This window comes from Triturus cristatus, chromosome 1_2 (assembly GCF_964204655.1).
Source record: "Triturus cristatus chromosome 1_2, aTriCri1.1, whole genome shotgun sequence".
NCBI lineage: Eukaryota > Metazoa > Chordata > Amphibia > Caudata > Salamandridae > Triturus > Triturus cristatus.
In genome coordinates this window covers 361,953,307-361,970,758 of record NC_140580.1, presented here as the reverse complement: position 1 = coordinate 361,970,758, position 17,452 = coordinate 361,953,307, and the positions used below count along the sequence as shown (strand labels likewise).

Sequence of the window (17,452 nt, the reverse complement as noted above, 5' to 3'; positions counted from 1 at the left end):
TCACTATCCCGTAGCCCTGGTTCAGTTTGAGTGGGGAGGAGTTTCAGGCCTTCTAAGAATTGCTGTGAGCCCTGCCATGCCAGTGGACTGTCTGTTGGGAAATGACCTTGAGCACACTGCCTGGAAGGAGGTGAAGCTGAAAGCGCATGTGGAGATGCTGGGGTTACCAGAGTGGATCTGTGCTACCACAAGGTCCATGGCTGCCCAGGAAAGGAGGCCGACAGGGCTGGAGCCTGGAATAACGGCCCAGCCAGCTGCTAGAAAGGGAAAAGGCAGAGGGCGTGGGAAATCCGTCCTGGGATGTATTCTACGTGAGATGGATGGGGCACCTGAGGTGGCCCCCGGAGTCCACGGATGGGGACGTTGCTCCCCTTGGTGACTTGCCTGCCCCTGCCGAGTGGCAGGTGGAAGGAGGACCCAACAGGGAGGAGATTTGTCAGGCACAGAGGGGGTGCCCCACCCTTGAGGGCATGAGGTGACAGGCTGCAGCCCAGGCAGCAGGCAATGCCTCCGGGAACTATCACATTTACTAGGAGGACAGCGTCATTTACAGTGAGCCTAAGGCTCCTGTGCATGGGTCATCAAGGGCCTTGATGGTCCCCCAATGTTACTGGGCCTTCCTATTGGGGTTGGCTCTTGAGATTCCATTGGCAGGACACTTGGGCCAAGACAAAACCTTTGCTAGGCTTGTCCCACATTTCTATTTGCCCAAGATGAGGGCCTCCTCAGACACATTCTACAGGACCTGTGTGATCTGCCAAGCAAGTGGGAAAACAGGGACAAAGCTGAAGGCTCCCCTGGAACCACTACCTGTCATTAGCACCCCCTTTGAAAGGGTGGCCATCGACATTGTTGGGCCTATGGATCCTCTCACCTCTTCTGGTCACAGGTTTATCCTGGTTCTGGGGGATCGTGCCACCCGGTACCCAGAGGCCAACCCTCTGAGGACCATCACTGCACCTACGGTGGCTCTGGCCCTTAAGGGGATTTTTACCGGAGTGGCTTTCCCCAAAGAAGTTGTGCCTGACAGCAGAACAAACTTTATGTCTGCATATATGCAAGCTATGTGGAAGGAGTGTGGGGTTACTTATAAGTTCTCCAACCTGTACCACCCTCAGACGAATGGACTTGTGGAGAAATTCAACAATACCCTGAAGGGCCTGATCAGAAGTCTGCCTGAGGAAAAAGTGGGACATCCTCTTGCCCCGTTTGTTGTTTTCCTACAGGGAGGTACCACTGAAGAGAGTAGGCTTCAGCCCCTTTGAGCTTTTGTACGGTCACCCTGTTAGGGGACCTCTCAGATTGGTGAAGGATGGGTGGGAGAAAACTCCCAGGAGGATTCCCCAGGATGTAGTAAGCTACATGCTGGCCTTCTGTAGCCAAATGGCTAAGTTGTGGAAGCAAGCTTCTGACAACTTAGAGGCCAGTCAGGCGGTAATGAAGGAGTGGTATGATCGGAATTCTAACCTTCTGTAATTAGAGCCTGGACAGAAGGTGTGGGTCATGGAACCTGGAGAGCTTGGTGCCCTCCAAGACCGTTGGATGGGCCCCTATGAGGTGGTTGAGAAGAAGGGCAAGGCCACTTACGTGGTGGACCTAAAGAACCCCAGGCAACCCCAAAGGGTACTACACGCCAACCACCTCAAACTCCACTAAGAGAGGTCTGAGCTCACCTTGCTGATGGTGACTGATGAGGCTGAGGAAGAGGAAAGTGAACCCCTCCCCGACCTCTTTGCCTCCCAAGAGAAGGACGGGTTGGTGAAGGGAGTGGTCCTCTCCCATCCTTGACTCCCGAGCAGCAGACGGACTGCTGCCAAGTCCAGGAACAGTACTTCTCAATATTCTCCCTTATCCCTGGGATTACCCACCTGTGAACCCATGAAGTGGACACAGGGGACATTCTCCCTGTCAAGACTAAGTCTTACAGGCTGTCCGATAAGGTGAGAACCAGCATCAAGAGTGAAGTCACTAAGATGCTGGAATTGGGGGTGATAGAGCCCGCCAATAGTCCTTGGTCCAGTTCTGTGGTTCTGGTCCCAAAAGCCGCCCCACCGGGCACCACACCTGAACGTAGGTTCTGTGTGGACTACAGAGGGCTAAATTCTGTGACCAAGACTGATACTCATCCCATCCCTAGGGCAGATGAGCTCATTGATCGGCTGGGAGCTGCCCAGTACCCGAGTAACTTTGATCTCACGTCGGGGTACTGGCAGATCACCATAACCAATGGAGTTAAGGAGAGGTCTCCCTTCTTCACCCTAGAGGGCCACTATCAATTTAGGGTGATGCACTTTGGCCTAAAAAATGCTCCTGCCACCTTCCAGTGGCTGGTGAACAGGGTTCTCTCCGGGTTAGAGGCCATCTCTGCTGCCTACCTGGACGACATAGCTGTCTTCAGCAGCAGCTAGGAAGACCATCTGTGTCACCTCTATGAAGTGCTTCAGGCCCTGCAGCAGGCAGGCCTGACTATCAAGGCCAGCAAGTGCCCGATAGGGCAGAGGTCGGTGGTGTACTTAGGACATTTGGTGGGCGGGGGTAAGGTGCAGCCCCTACAGGCCAAGATAGAATCCACCCTGGCCTGGGAGCCCCCAAAACCCAGACTGAGGTCAAGGCCTTCCTGGGCCTCACAGGATACTACCGGAGATTTGTCAAGGGTTATGGTACCATTATGGCCCCCTTGACTGAGTTAACCTCCAAGAAACAACCCAGAAAGATGATCTGGACCGAGACTTGCCTTAAAGTCATTGACTCCCTAAAGCAGGCCATGTGCACAGCTCCTGTGCTCAGGGCCCTTGACTTCTCTAAGGAGTTCATTGTTCAAACGGACACCTCGGAGCATGGCATAGGGGCGGTACTTTTGCAACTCAATGAGCGGGCCTGGACCAACCAGTGGCCTTCATCTCTAGGAGATTACTCCCCTGGGAACAGCGGAGGAGTGCAATAGAGAGAGAAGCTTTTGCTGTGGTCTGGGCACTGAAGAAGCTGAGGCCATACCAGTTTGGCTCCCACTTCCTGGTTCAGACAGACCTCAGGCCCCTCAGGTGTCTCATGCAAATGAGGGGCGAAAATCCCAAATTGTTGAGGTGGTCCATTTCCCTACAGGGTATGGACTTCAGGGTGGAACACCGACCCGTAGTACACCACACCAATGCTGACGGTCTGTCTAGGTTCATCCACCATAGTGATGAGAACTCGCTAGAGTTGGGTAGTTCTTCTCGCTTTCAGCTGGGGAGGGGGACACGTGTTGGACCGGTCAGCCTTAGGGTGGTCACCCCCCACCTTTTTGCCCTTTTGCCTCCCCAGTTGACTCTACATTTTTGTTGGACTTAGGACTCTGGGCACTTTACCACTGCTGATTAGTGCTTAGGTGTGGGGGCTCTCTACTAAAAATATGGTGACATTGGCTTTCCTGCCGCAGGCCTCTGCCATCGCAGTGAGGCCTACCCCTCCATAGGCCAGCATTGGGAATTCCCTTAAATCCCTTTAAGTGATAACTCCTGAATGGGAAGTAGTAGATATGTCATGTTTGATATGGTTGGAATGGTAGTGAGGAACCCTCTCTAGTGGTGTATTGAGTTTTGACATTTCTGTCTCAGAAATGCCAAAGTGGGCATTTCTCTGCCCTTCACTTAGCTTTGTGTACCTGTACCTTGCCCCAATCCACGTCTGGCCCAGGGTAGCAGCCTCACACTTGCAGACTCCCCCAAAAAGGGAAGGGCTCCCTTCATCTGCATACTGATAACCTTCTTGGACTGAGTGGAGGGAGTGGTGATTCACACTTTACATTTGAGTAGGCTGTGCCCTGCCGCCCCACAATAGGTTTAACAACCCTGCTTTGTCAGTGCAGACAGCCAGGAGCCAGGTCACGTGAGACAGGGAACACCCCAGAACCTCAAAGACCCTTCCAGAAGCTTCTGCCCCCTTCTAGTACCTGGGCACCAGGCAATAAAAATAGGGCCCTGGCCACACATCTTTGTTACAATACTGGACCTGCAAAAAACTCTGCTGGACTAAAGGCTGCTCCACTGGAAGGATTGTCTCTTAGCCATGCTGGATTGCTCCCTGAAACTGCTGCTCTGCTTTGTGCAACTACACTCCTGCCTGCTGCCCTGATACAAGAACTAAGGAATCCACCCAGAGTATCTCTAAGTGTTGCTGGTGCCCCCCTGATTCCCTGAGGTCCCAGTGATTAAAGATCTTGCAGCCTACGATTCGGCTCTTTCACCCGACCGTACTCGCCGTTCGCCGCGGCCCCAGTGCACTTTGACTTTTATGTTGCAAGCCTCTCCGCAGTGACAGAGCACCCACCGCAAACTCAGTGCAGGCACCTGAGCGCTGCAACCCCCCTCCAGACAAGGTACAGGAACCCAAGACTGCCGAAACTCCTCGCGACTTCACCATTACTCCAGCCACACCCAGCCAGGCCGGGAGACCCTTCAAGACTGTACCTCCATGCCGGAAACCTCCTGGAGGGCGGTGTGGACAGTGACTCGCCTCGAAGTCTCTCCGCAGGTAATTGTGGTTGGTAGCCGGTCTTGGGCTGCGCGCCGCAATCCCCCGAACAAACTTGAACTGTCAGATAAGAGCACACAGGTGTCACGGCCTGCAACCGATTACACGCTACTCCAAATTCAATATCTCAATTCTATAATCGGACCTGTTGTTCTTTTGCTCTAAAGCACTGTCAGTCAACAAATAGCTTTATTCGGTTAATAATTAAAACCATCAAAGCATACACAAAATTTCATTTGCAAATAGTTACATTTGAAAATAATTAACAAAGGAGTTTTAAACAATGCGCAGTTCACAAATATACATAAGAACGTGTTTGAACAAATAATTGGCGAATATTGACATTAAAAAGTAAGGCAGGCCAAAATTTATAAAACTATTTCATGGTTTCAAGAGAAAAGGGTAAAAAGGCCCGGTCTCGGACTGTCAAACATACTGAAAAATAGGACTAGGATATATTAAACTACATTCGATTTCTACTTCTAATAGCCCCCGAAAGATAGCTGGCAACTCCGAAACAGGCAAAAGGAGAACCCAGCATTTGCAGGAATACCAATGCGGGCCTTACTTGCTCAAAGTGACAGTTCTTAAAAATGGGGCAAATAAATTTCTTACTTAACAGGGTGTAAAATTTACAGAAGAAAATCATATGCAGCGTATTTTGTTCGGAGGCATTATCACAGGGACAGCACTGCTTGAAAGACACCAACGGAATACCCTCAAACCCCTGATTGAACCTTTCTGATTATGATCTCAATCTTTTCTATACATAAAACGGAAGTGCTATTTTTCTAGACCTGTGTTGTGTCTTTTTTTTCCCAGCGTCCTCATTGGGTTACGTGGGTGTGTGTTACACGAGTACTTTACACACTGCCTCGAAGGATAAGCCTGTCCGCTCTGCGCCAAGTTACCAGAGGGTGGGTACAGGATCCCCTAGGGAATTTTTAGACTTGCCCTGAGTAGAGTGGAGGTCCCTGATTGGCCAAGGGTGCAAACCCCTGCCAATCAGAGCCCAGCATTTCTAACAACTGGTCTGATGGAGCATGCACTGAAGTCCAGGAGGAAATTTGATGGAAGGAGGATATCCCAAAGAAACAGGGAATAATGAGAAAGTGGATCACCAGGAATTGAAAGATTAGGCTGGGTTTAATGGGATGGCATGTGTGAGGCGATCCTGAAGGTATGATCTAGATTAAGGGCGCAGATAAGCCATACACATCTTTAGTTAAGAGAATGGGTACTACAGAAAGGGTTGCTTGGCATACAGGCAATGAGCTGGGATCGAGAATTTGTGTGTGGATACAGTTAATTAATCCGCAGCGACATGCCCAAAAGAAAGCAGTGTTTAGGGTTATATATGATACAATAGTAGATCAAGTCTGATGGAGTGTGAGGATTAAAGAAGGACTTGAACGAGGGAGGGACGGTAGATGACATTCTAGAATAAGTTGATCTGAAAAATATATGGGGCATTCGGTGGACTAAAAGAATAAAATATGGTTTTGACAGAAGGCGTGAAACACAGAATCAAGACGACTGATGATGAGAATGATTCATTGATGTGTGTTGGGACACATTCCAGTAATGCACATGAAACTAACTTAGCCTGGCTTTGCTCATTGATGCCTCTCATTCCCCAAAATATCACTTTTAAGCCAATAATAGAAATAATATATAAAGGATACATATAAATAGACTTGGGTAAAATTGAGGTATAAAAATAACAGTTTGCTCTTAAGTACTTTAGAGCTATTGTCATTCCAAGGACTTCAGATTACAATAAGTGAATTGCAGAGGAAAAAGAATTGCCGATTCTTTTCAAACATTTTCAATTTTGAAAATCACAGGTGAATCTGCTGGAATGGTATGGTCATGGCTGGCTAAAAGCCAGAACAGCACTAATGAAATCAGGAACACGATGAGTGCATGACTATTCTTCAACCCGAATAACACGAAACAGATGTGCAAATAGTCAATTGCCAATAAAAAGGACTCACCATTGGAAAACCTCTATAATGAAATCTAACTTTGTGATCAGGCAAGGAAGTTTTGTCAAGTTAAAGTAAGGCATCTATGGCACCAAACCTCTAAGTTATAAAGGCACGAGCAAATCATGCACACCATCTTTCGCCATCAAACAAGCAATAAGTAAAGAAGTACCAATGACATCTCAACCAATCAATAGATTGTCTGAACAATGAAGTTGATGTCATTCATTGTTCATTATAACTACAATGACCGTAATTCTAACACTCTCCTCTGTGAAAAACAAACTGAAAACCGTAATGAACTAACAATAGCAGTTTGCTACGTTGATAGAAAAATGTAATTCTCAATAACAGGTATCCATTAATGGACAATTGTAATACTGTAAACCGTCAGTAGAAAAATATAAACAAAACAAGGCTACTACCCACCTAATGGAACACAACACATGCCTTCTTCGGTTGGTTTTTCTACTGTCAGAAGAGTTCAATTTACCTTGGCACACATTGCATTTATTAGTGTCTAGTCTACACCTGTGCACAGGCTTAGTGCCAGCAGGTCAGCATTTCTTTACACGATACAGTGGCCCTCATTAATGGTTGCCATAATTTGGAGCACTGATACTGGAGGGCTGGAATTCCCGATTCAGGCATGCATCTCTGCATCAGGATCTGGCGGTTACTAGTTTTCTCCCTGGAATGGAGAACAACCAAACAGAGATGGGAATCTTGGTCCTTTTCCATAAGCTTCCCCCCCCCCCCCCGGTCTGAAGATAAAAACCATTGACATTTTCCATCTGTTCTCAGAAAAATAAAGTGTCAGCTGGAGGGCTGGTGGCAATTTGATGGATAAGAGGGTCAGCCGAGGGTAAAGGCAGTACAGGGGTGCACTGTCCGTTCCCCCATGGTGCTGTAGAGGGCAGTCAGTGGGGGGGGGGGGCAAAGTTGCTACCCTGTACCCTGAGCTCTTATACTGTGTTCCGAGCCACCAACTGTCCTCAGAACTGAAAGGTTCAGCAACTAATTGCCTACTAACTCACTCTGCTAACCCCTTTCCTCACCTCGACTAACATCTCCCCGCACAAAGGGTGTCCCAGTGTTTATTATCTAAGGACAAGATAAGGATTGGAGAGCACGGAAGCAACATCCGTTGCAAACGCAATACAACAAGAATGACGGATAATTTTTTTTTAAATAAACACATACCCAATGACATCAAATGGGTGATTATTGAACAGGTCGACAACACATCAGCGACATCTGAGAAGACACTACAAAATAAAGAACAACGTTGAATTTACTGCCTGTCAATCCACAAACAGGGGTTGAATGACAACAGCCCTTGGAATTCTTTAACCTGGATATAACTTGTGTGCAGACAAATAACCACATTCATAGGTCCTTCCTGGCCTCATTAAGACTCATCCATGATTAAACACACTAAACAAAGACATCCCATTGCCCTGGCCACATATTCTTTGTAATCAAGGATAATTAGAACACGATTTGGCCAATGATTAGTTGTGGAATATCCATATACACAACTAACACAACGCCGCATATTTGCTGATTTTTAACACATAATGAAGGGTGGTCCCATCACTGGGATCCCTGTCGGGAGAAAAAAGATTTTCTTATTCAAAATTCTCTATCATAAATTAAATTAGTAGTGTTTGTAGTTTTTGTAATTTCCAAAAATTATAATGTTACTCACACGACTACTATTTAGACATATCTTTACTAAACAACTATACAAGGCAAGAAGAGTCCCTTTTCACACTCTTTTTTCTCTTATCACTGCCAAGCACACAAGAGGATGCTAGACCACGCCCCCGTGGCACACATCACGAAGACACGAGGATGCTTCCCGCTTTGCCGGCACATAAATAAAAGCAGGCATCAACGCGATTCCCTGCTATGAGAGTCTTCATTCATTTTTCTCTCTTCCTTTTTTGTCTCTAGTGGTTGACTACAGGCACTGCCCCCTCCTTGGGATCCATATTGCATTAAAATTAAGCGACTTAAGTAAGACATCACGTCTTAACTCTTCTGTTTTTGCACTAAGAAGAACGAACTATAGCTATCAGCCATACCGCCCTCACCCCATTACAAACATGGAATAGATTTCGAATTAAAGGGACCATCATAGTCTATAAAAATCTATATGCAAAAAATGAATTTAATATGTTAATGCCATGCATGTATGGGTGTATGATTTGTCCTCACCACTATGATCATTTGATCAAACCTGATGCACTGTGATGCACACATGAGTGCAAGCATGGATCATCTATATTGTGTGTTTCTATGTTACGTGTGTCTTGATGATTTTTGTTTGGGTCTTTATTATCTTGCAGGTAAACAACCACAGAAAACAAATGTGTTTTCTTTCTTTCTGTTTCGCACCTTAGCGTGTGCGCACATTTTTCACCCTTAGACTGAGGACCTCAACCCAGTCATCTTCACAATATTTTTGGTTCTGACGAAAGCCAGGTAATGGAATCTACTAGCTGAAACATGTAGACCTTTTTATTGGATACATGAGTTAAACCCAAACTCGCAAGGTATCAGCTTTAACTTACTTTTAACCCTGTCATAGGGCCCCATTATTAAATGTACTTCTTTTTGAGGGGGACTCTATAGACAGTTTTAAATCACAAATCACTACACTCACTTCACCACCAAAAAAAAAACGCTCCACTGTAGTTCAGGCTTTGAAGCACACCCAAGGTGCACTCAGCGCCTTGGGTGGGAACCCAATGATGAAGCATGCCACCAACTAGGTTGGCAGGTGAGGGTTTTTTTTTTTAATGGTTTTCATGGACATAAACTGATCATTCCTTTGAAGGCCAGTCCTTGTTGATACATTTATTATCTAAGGACGCCTGGTAGGTATTAGTGTAGTTTCTACAAGTTCTGTTAAATGTAAGTTTTAATTTACTACATTGCCTCGTGATACCTACTTTGTTCGACTCTATAATAATTACTATAGGAAACTGGAAGACATTTGAAAATATGCCAGCACCTCTGTCCCACTCTATACTAATTACAGATGTTGAAGATGTCAAGATAGCCATGCCCATCATGAGGGAGAAATATCAGAGTTGACTTAATGGCTAGATTAACTAATGTAATCATCATTTCTACTGCAGTAGAAATCCCCAAACATCAAAATGCCCTCCTGAATGCAACATTACCTGGGCTAAGGGACAAGGCTGGACTGGCTATGTGCATAAAAGGCTAAACAAAACTCATATTACACACCAACAAAAAACTGCTTGAACACTCACTGCAATGAGCATGTGCCAAAGATCTTAAGGGGAAGCAAAGTACAAGGAAAATGATCTAGCATAAACATGTAAGTCTGAAGTATGCATTATCTCCAGTTCCATTTCACTGTGTAACAGCTCCACGGCTAAAGGCTCCTATATAGCTCACAGTCTTGAATTCCTCCTTGTACAAGCATCAGAAATCCCCCAAACTCAGATCAAAGCAGCTGTCTATTTCTTTTTTTATTTAAAGTATTTGCTGTATTAATGTCAATGTATCATTATGCAACAAAGGCTACAATTGGTGAAATCTCATAAATAAAAACTAAGTAATATATTTGCCATTGAATTACACAATTACAATGAGAATTCAAATTAAAGTATTATAGATAATACTGTAATCCAGCTACAGAATCATTTTACAGGAGTGCTTGGTAGACTTTGGCATCAACACTGGTGCCACTTGACACAGAGAGCGAAAGATCAGTGTTAAGGTTCAATGCAGAGTGAGGGGATAGGCTCTGGCTCCTTTATGATTGCTTTCAATAAGTGAAAATCCACCAGTGGTGTTGAGCAACTTATCAAAGTAAAAAATCAACAAAATCTGAAAAAATGTATGACAGCAAATGGAAATTAAAAAAATTCCAGTAATCCCTAAGCCAAAAACAATATTAAATATTAAATAACTGAAAGAGATGATGGTTGATACCATCAGCAAGCTTCTGAGGTGGTCTGACAGTGTTGACTTCTGATACTCTACTGTCATAGCAAATGTGATGTTCCCAGAGCAGGCACAAACCAGAGACAGCACTTGGAATAGCACACTAATGAAACAAGGGGACCCATCAATTAAGCAAGATAAAAATCAAAAACACTCTATTTGAACGAATTGATAACAGTGAAACCCTTAATGAACTATGGACCAGATCCACAAAGCTTTTTTTTTTTATTCACCAACGAGCCGATTAGAAGAATTTGGGGCATTTGCGAACAAAAAAAGGCTTTTTTCAATGTTCAAAGGCCTAATTAGCTCTTGGGTTACCCATTACAGAATTGGAAATTGGGTTAGTGATTCAGCACTAGGAAAGGGTGTGTTTAGGGCATCCCTTTCTAATACAGAATCGCAGTGGTATGTGTGAACAAATTTCCAACCGAAATGCAGTCGCAAAACATACACATTTTACCACCTACTTCAAGTAGGTCGTTACCCATTCACAAATGGGAAGGGGTCCCCGAGGGACCCCTTCCCCTAAGTGAATGTTTGTAAAAACAATTTTTAAGAGTAGGCAGTGGTCCCACGGACCACTGCCTACTCTTAAAAAATGAAAACAAATCGTTTAATTTTTATTTTTGAAACACATCCCAATTTCTTGCAAGGAAAATGGACAGCATTTCATTTAAAAAAGTGTTTTATTGAAAAGCAATCACAGACTTGGTGTTGTGCTGCCCCCAACAGACCCCCATCCCTATGATTTGTGCGATTCCCGATGGGTCGCAAACTGAGACCTACCTCATGAATATTAATGAGGTAGGTCTATTTGCGACCCACTGGGAATCGTAAAATGTGTGAAGCACAAATTTGTACATGGGTATTTGCGATTACCAAATAGCAAAATCACAAATATTCGATGTTTGGTAATCACAAACAATTATCTAAATAAATCTGGCCATCAAAGCTGAAAAACACTGTTAGCCAGCAAAGAAACAATGAGACTTTGAATAACATCACTGTACCCATCCATTAAACTAGCATTCAATAACCTGATAACCACTAATAAAGCATCCTAGCTACATGTAATATCACAACCAATATGCAAAACAGAATATTGATCAATTAGACTGTAAAAACTACCCTGTGACACTGTAAACTATCAATAAACAACAAAATGTTCAGTAGTAATCAATTGTTCAAACAATAGACAGTATTTATGGGTAATAGCACTGTAACCTGAAAATAATTGATAGAACAATGATCGCACTTAAACAAAAACTGTACCATCAAAAATATTTTGGTTTCAATGAAGGGAGTGATAAAGCTGAAAAATCCTACGCAAATTCTACCACACAATAAGAAACATGTTAGATAATAAACCTGAACATGCATAATAAGTTAAATGCCAGGAAAATGAGGCTTTACTTTACCATACAAAAGTGAAAATGTTGTTTACATTCTGTTGAAATCTTTAATTCCTGTGATTCTTCACCTGCAAGGCCTCACTGCTCATTTATCCAACACTGTCTATTTAAGATAAAATTATGCTTCTAATAAAATAGTGATTTAACGTTAGATCGAACTCTAGGGCTTGACTTTTTGTTAAATGTGCTGTGTCTTGAGAAAATGTATTCTTTTCCCTCACACCATATGACTTCACTGTACTTAGATTGTTTCCTTGCCACACATGCATAATGAACAAGAATGTTAATGAAAAGAAAATGCTTGCTGTAGCGTACATTCTGTGATCTAAACAGAACATACCAGAATTTGAATATTTAATTTCATAGAACAGCTCATTGTTATACGGGGAAAAACCAGACAGCTAACAGAGTAGGCTTGAAAAAGGTTCTCATGAGAAACTTCATAAATGTAATTTTTACAGAATAACAATGTAGCCATTTTTAACTGACTTCATGTTGGCGTGGACGTTTACCGTGGGAATTGAGGGAGAAGACTACAGACCATTAAAAGACCTCTTACTATTGGAAGAAGATGATTGCATTCACCTGTTTTTGCAACATGTTTAGCTGCTTTCTATATAGTACATGTTCCTAGCAAAAGAGACTCAAGATTTTTCCCATGCATCCCCACCCTGTCATTCCCCTTGGCAATTTGCTGTGCTAGCCCGACTTGCCATAATCTGCTTGCGGTGATTCTTTTGCTTCCTTACATTTTGTGAGGAGAATTTCTATTTATGCTGATCATAGCTACTGCTGTGTTTCCTTCCTTTTCTCTCTTATTAAACGGTTGCTACTGCAATTGTCAGGAGAACTCAGCTGAGTCTCAAAAACAACCCTGCATGGTGGAGAGTGTTCTTCCTTTTAGCTACTTGAATATTTTCTGAAATCCACTTCCTCTTTTCCAGAAAGAACTCTTTATGGGTTCTTGCTATGGTAGAATAGGCCCTTTAATTTAGAATAGGGATGAGACTCTGAATGGAACACACTGTTTCATTTTTTTATGCTTGTTCTACCCAACTTTATCTGTCATTATTTGTGTAATCGAGACTGAACTTCAAATGTTAATATTGAGGTCTTTTGATGTGTAATGCTCCATTCGAAAACTGTGACAAAGATTCATTGGCCGAGAAAGGCGCGGAACTTCCCGGTTCGCAAATAAAGTTTAAGGTAGCGTTAGAAACTGAACACATATTCAATGAAATAGAATAACAAGTCACAGTGCTGTAAATTCTCAGTTGAACAGTAAATCAACTCACCAATGCCGGAAGCAGGCTGTCAGCAACAACCTCCTCGATCAACGAACCAGATTAGAAAATGATATGATCCGTCATTGAACAGGTACAGCTGTCAAAACTCTGCAAACCAATGACACAAATAACATTGTAAACCTCTGTCAGGGCAGCTGGTGTATACAGAGAAAGACAAAGACGGAGAGAAGTGAAATTGGAGCGGGAGAAACAAAGGGTAAAGGGCAAGAAAGGCATGAGCAAAGGTAGAAACGAAAGAGGTGGAAAGGAAGTGGGACAAAATATAGAGACAAGAGATAAGGGAAGAGGAGAGGGAGAGTAAAGAGTGAGAGGAGAAAATGTGCTTGAAGAGAGGTGAGAAAGAGTTGGGGAAGAGAGAGAAAGAAAGACATAGAAACTGAGAGAGGGGGCACAGAGTTCGATCTGTCCTACTGCACTTCCTGTCATCTCTTTGTATCTACTCCACACATTATCGAAGACAGCCAATGTCACCTCTGCCCTGATATTAGAATGGCACTTGTTTCACTGTCTCTATCTCGGAGGGGAACAGTTTCTCTTGTCCTGATCTTAGCATGTTATCTCCTCTGCCTCAAGCTCGGGGGAAGGGGGTGAGGTCATTAGGACAAAACTGTTCTACTGCCTTGACCTCATGGGCACCGATCACAGAGGATGATAAAAGTAGACGCAGGGTCCACCTGTTCCGATATCAGAGGGACAGTGCACTGATCCAAGGGTCCCAGTGATGATCAAGTGGCCAACGGACCACCAGTCCCACTCTATGTCCTTGTCTCCTGCGTATTATTATTATTATTAAGGGGACTCGCCTACTACAGTCATTGCTAGTACCATACAAGCTCAAAAGGTGGCCGCCGCGTGGCCCGTTCTTTTATCGAGATTCTTAAATTTGGAAAGCTTTGTTCGTTAACACCCTGGCTGTAAAGAAAAAATGTCTTGGGTTTTCGTAAAGCCTCCGAACAATTCACTTCGAATCCCGTTTTATTGTCAAAGTACTTTAGACTGAGAAGGGATTTGCGCCCACATAAAGCGTTTGAAACCAGCATAAAGTATTTGCGTCCCTCCTACAGTTACGTAACTCGTGGACTTTCGCCCTGCGCTCTAGGCTCTCTGGAGTGATTTAGGAGTTCTTCCCTCAACTCGTGGTTCAATGTACAGATTTCAGTTTTTCCGTCTGACATTTGCATCCTTTTTTCTTGTCTCCGGGTCTTAAAGGCTGATCTACCCTCCTCTCTGGAGGACTGTGCTAATCTCGCCTGTAGGGTCTTCCTTCGCTGTGCCAGTGTCTCTGTTCTGACCTTCAAAGTTAAACATTTCCTTATCACAGAGGAGTCCATGACCTGATCTTAGAGGTTCTGTCCTTATCTCTGTGACTATATCCTTAGTTCACGATTCTCGCACTGTCCTGATTTTTAATACTAGTTAGGTTTTACGTAGCATAGAGCAGACACACAGGGGCGTCACAGAACTGAAAATGGAATACAGATATTAATTTAAAATACCTAGAAAACATTCGACACGAGGCATATGTACTGCCATAAAATTTTCTAGACACTACATTACATTATTTCACGAACATTGTCTTTACATTCTGGAGCTCTTAATACCCACCTCATGATTCCTGTCCAGGTCTCGGGTGCTCTGTCCTTATTAGGTCTATAGTTTTCCTTCCCGATTAAATGATTTTACTAAGCCTGCTTTCAGTGTTTCTGTTCTCATCTCAGAATCTACGTTTCAGTCTCTAGCATCCCCAGTACCGAATATCTCCTATCGCGTAGCGCGGATCTCAAAGACAGGGTCCTCCGCTTTCACCCACCTGTAAACATGGATTGCACATCGAAGGCTGGCGTCCAGTAAATTCTACAGCTCCATTCGGGGGGCCCGCGTGGCCCCTTTTCCTTCTGTGCTCACCTGGATACACTCAGCATCAGTTTAGAACCAAAGCAACGTGACATAAGACCCGCCCTCCAGGAGGTGGAGGACCGAAGCTAGGGACAGCTCCGACTCCCGACGTTGGTATTGGACAAAGCAATAATCTAGCCACACCTTATTTCCTACATTGGACAGCGCCTAATTTACTACAGCCTAGACCGAAGGCGGCCTGAACACAGTCCTGCCCCTGAACTGTCAATGTCTACAGCAGTTAAAGAGCCCCGCCCTCTTGGTTGTGATTGGGCAAAATGTGAAGGTTCCTTTCACTTGTACGATGTATATTGGCGGACACGCGAACAATAAACAACCTCAAAACATTCATTGGTAATTATACATAGAGTCTCTATTGCTATTGGCTTCAGGGCGGGTCTGTTGACATTCGGGACTTTCGGCTTCCGGGAGACACGTCTGTCAACTGCTCCAGTCTCATGTTACATAACTCGAGGATGGAGGACTTTTCCTGGAGGGTTGATCGCTATAACTAAAATAAAGGGAACAGTATTAGAAGGGAGTGATCCGAACGATACGCAAAACGAAAGCAGAAAAAAATGGAATGAAAAGAAAAGGCGAAACAGAATAAGGAAAGGTTGTGAAGAAAAAGTAACTGGAGGAAATAAGTTAAGAATAATAATTCTAATTAAAAATGAAAACGGAAGAAAATTCAGTCAAGAAAAAGAAAAAGTGAAACAAATTGACAATAAGAGTTGAAAAAAAGGCGAGTACTAAATAGTTACAATGGAAACAGAGAGCAATATTTAAAGTTTAGGCTGTTTAAAAGTAGAAAGCGTCCAAAAGGTACTTCCTGTTCATTAACAATCTAGCCAGGTAATACCTTTACAGTCCACTGTTTTTTATCTCTAAAACATTTGCAATCATGGCAACATTTGGGAATAGAAAAGAAAGACTTTAAGAAAATCGAGGGGGAGGTATCTCCCATTCATTCGTTTTTCATTTAAATAACTTTATGTGTTTATATACATATAATCATAAAAGTAGAGACAAAAACAATAACAATAACCATTATTATAACAAGCAAAGCAACAGGTCTCGCCTCTGTGATAGCTATTGGCAATGTGTTTTAGCCGAATGTATGTCATTACATCGCATACAATACCACGCGTGCCATTACAACGCAGGTATTACTACGCGATGTCTATGACAACGACATGCCATTACATCGCAAACTTTTACCACAAGTATGCTTTTACCACGCATGCCATTACAACACAAAGGCATGCGTGGTAAAGCTATACTAGTGGTTAAAGTTTGCAAGGTAAGTGACTCTACACTACCCCTGCACAACCCTCCCCCAACCCCCAGTCCTCTCCCTACAACAACACTACACTACCCTGCACAACCCCCAACACTACACTACACAAACACTACCCTAAAACACTACACTACACAAACACTACAACACTACCCTAAACCCTAAAATACTACAAAACCACTGCAACACTACCCTAAACCCTAAAACACTACACTACACAAACACTACAACACTACCCTAAACCCTAAAATACTACACTACAGAAACACTACAACACTACCCTAAACCCTAAAACACTACACTACAGAAACACTACAACACTACCCTAAACCCTAAAACACTACACTACACAATCACTACAACACTACCCTAAAACACTACACAAACACTACAACACTACCCTAAACCCTAAAACACTACACAAACAAACACTACAACACTACCCTAAACACTAAAACACTACACACATTCAACACTACCCTAAACCCTAAAACACTACACTACACAAACACTACAACACTACACTAAACCCTAAACCACTACACAACACACACACTACAACACTACCCCTAGCACGACCCCCTACACTATCCAAACACCACTACACTACCCTAAACCCTAAAACACTACAACACTACCCTAAAACACTACTCCTACCCGAAGCACAATCACCCTTACCTCTCTTTCCTCGTGGTTCCTCTCCAGCGTTGCCGTCTCTGCTCCTGGTTCCTGCTTTCTGCTTCACGTCGAGGGGCGGTGCACGTTGTTGTGAGGAAACGGAAGAGCTTCTGTTTCCTCACAATGAGGTGGATCGGCATTACATCGCATGCGTTGTAACAGTGCATGCGATGTAAAAACACGCGTAGTAATGGCTACACGTTGTTACATCTCATGCGTTGTTATGCTTGCGATGTAATGGCATTGCTGGGAAACAGCCGCGTTGTAATGGCTGTTTCCTGTTTTAGCCATTATGTACACCACCAGTGTATATGCTGTTCAGAATGGCTAATACTTAGTGGTGTTGAGTGGGGTAGATTGGTGTGGAGT

General features: G+C 43.8%; 1 protein-coding gene across 3 annotated transcripts in view; it reads right to left on the bottom strand.

Moving 5' to 3' along the window:
• Positions 1-15,293, bottom strand: part of PER3 (period circadian regulator 3) — a 560,237-nt gene extending 544,944 nt beyond the window's left edge. For 2 of the 3 annotated variants that reach the window (XM_085604511.1, XM_085604529.1), the window contains exons 1-2: positions 15,020-15,293; positions 13,198-13,296 (exon numbers count right to left, since the gene is read on the bottom strand). The gene's annotated coding sequence lies outside the window, so the exon portion shown is untranslated. The other variant, XM_085604520.1, reaches the window with a different exon arrangement.
• Positions 15,294-17,452: the final 2,159 nt, after the last annotated feature.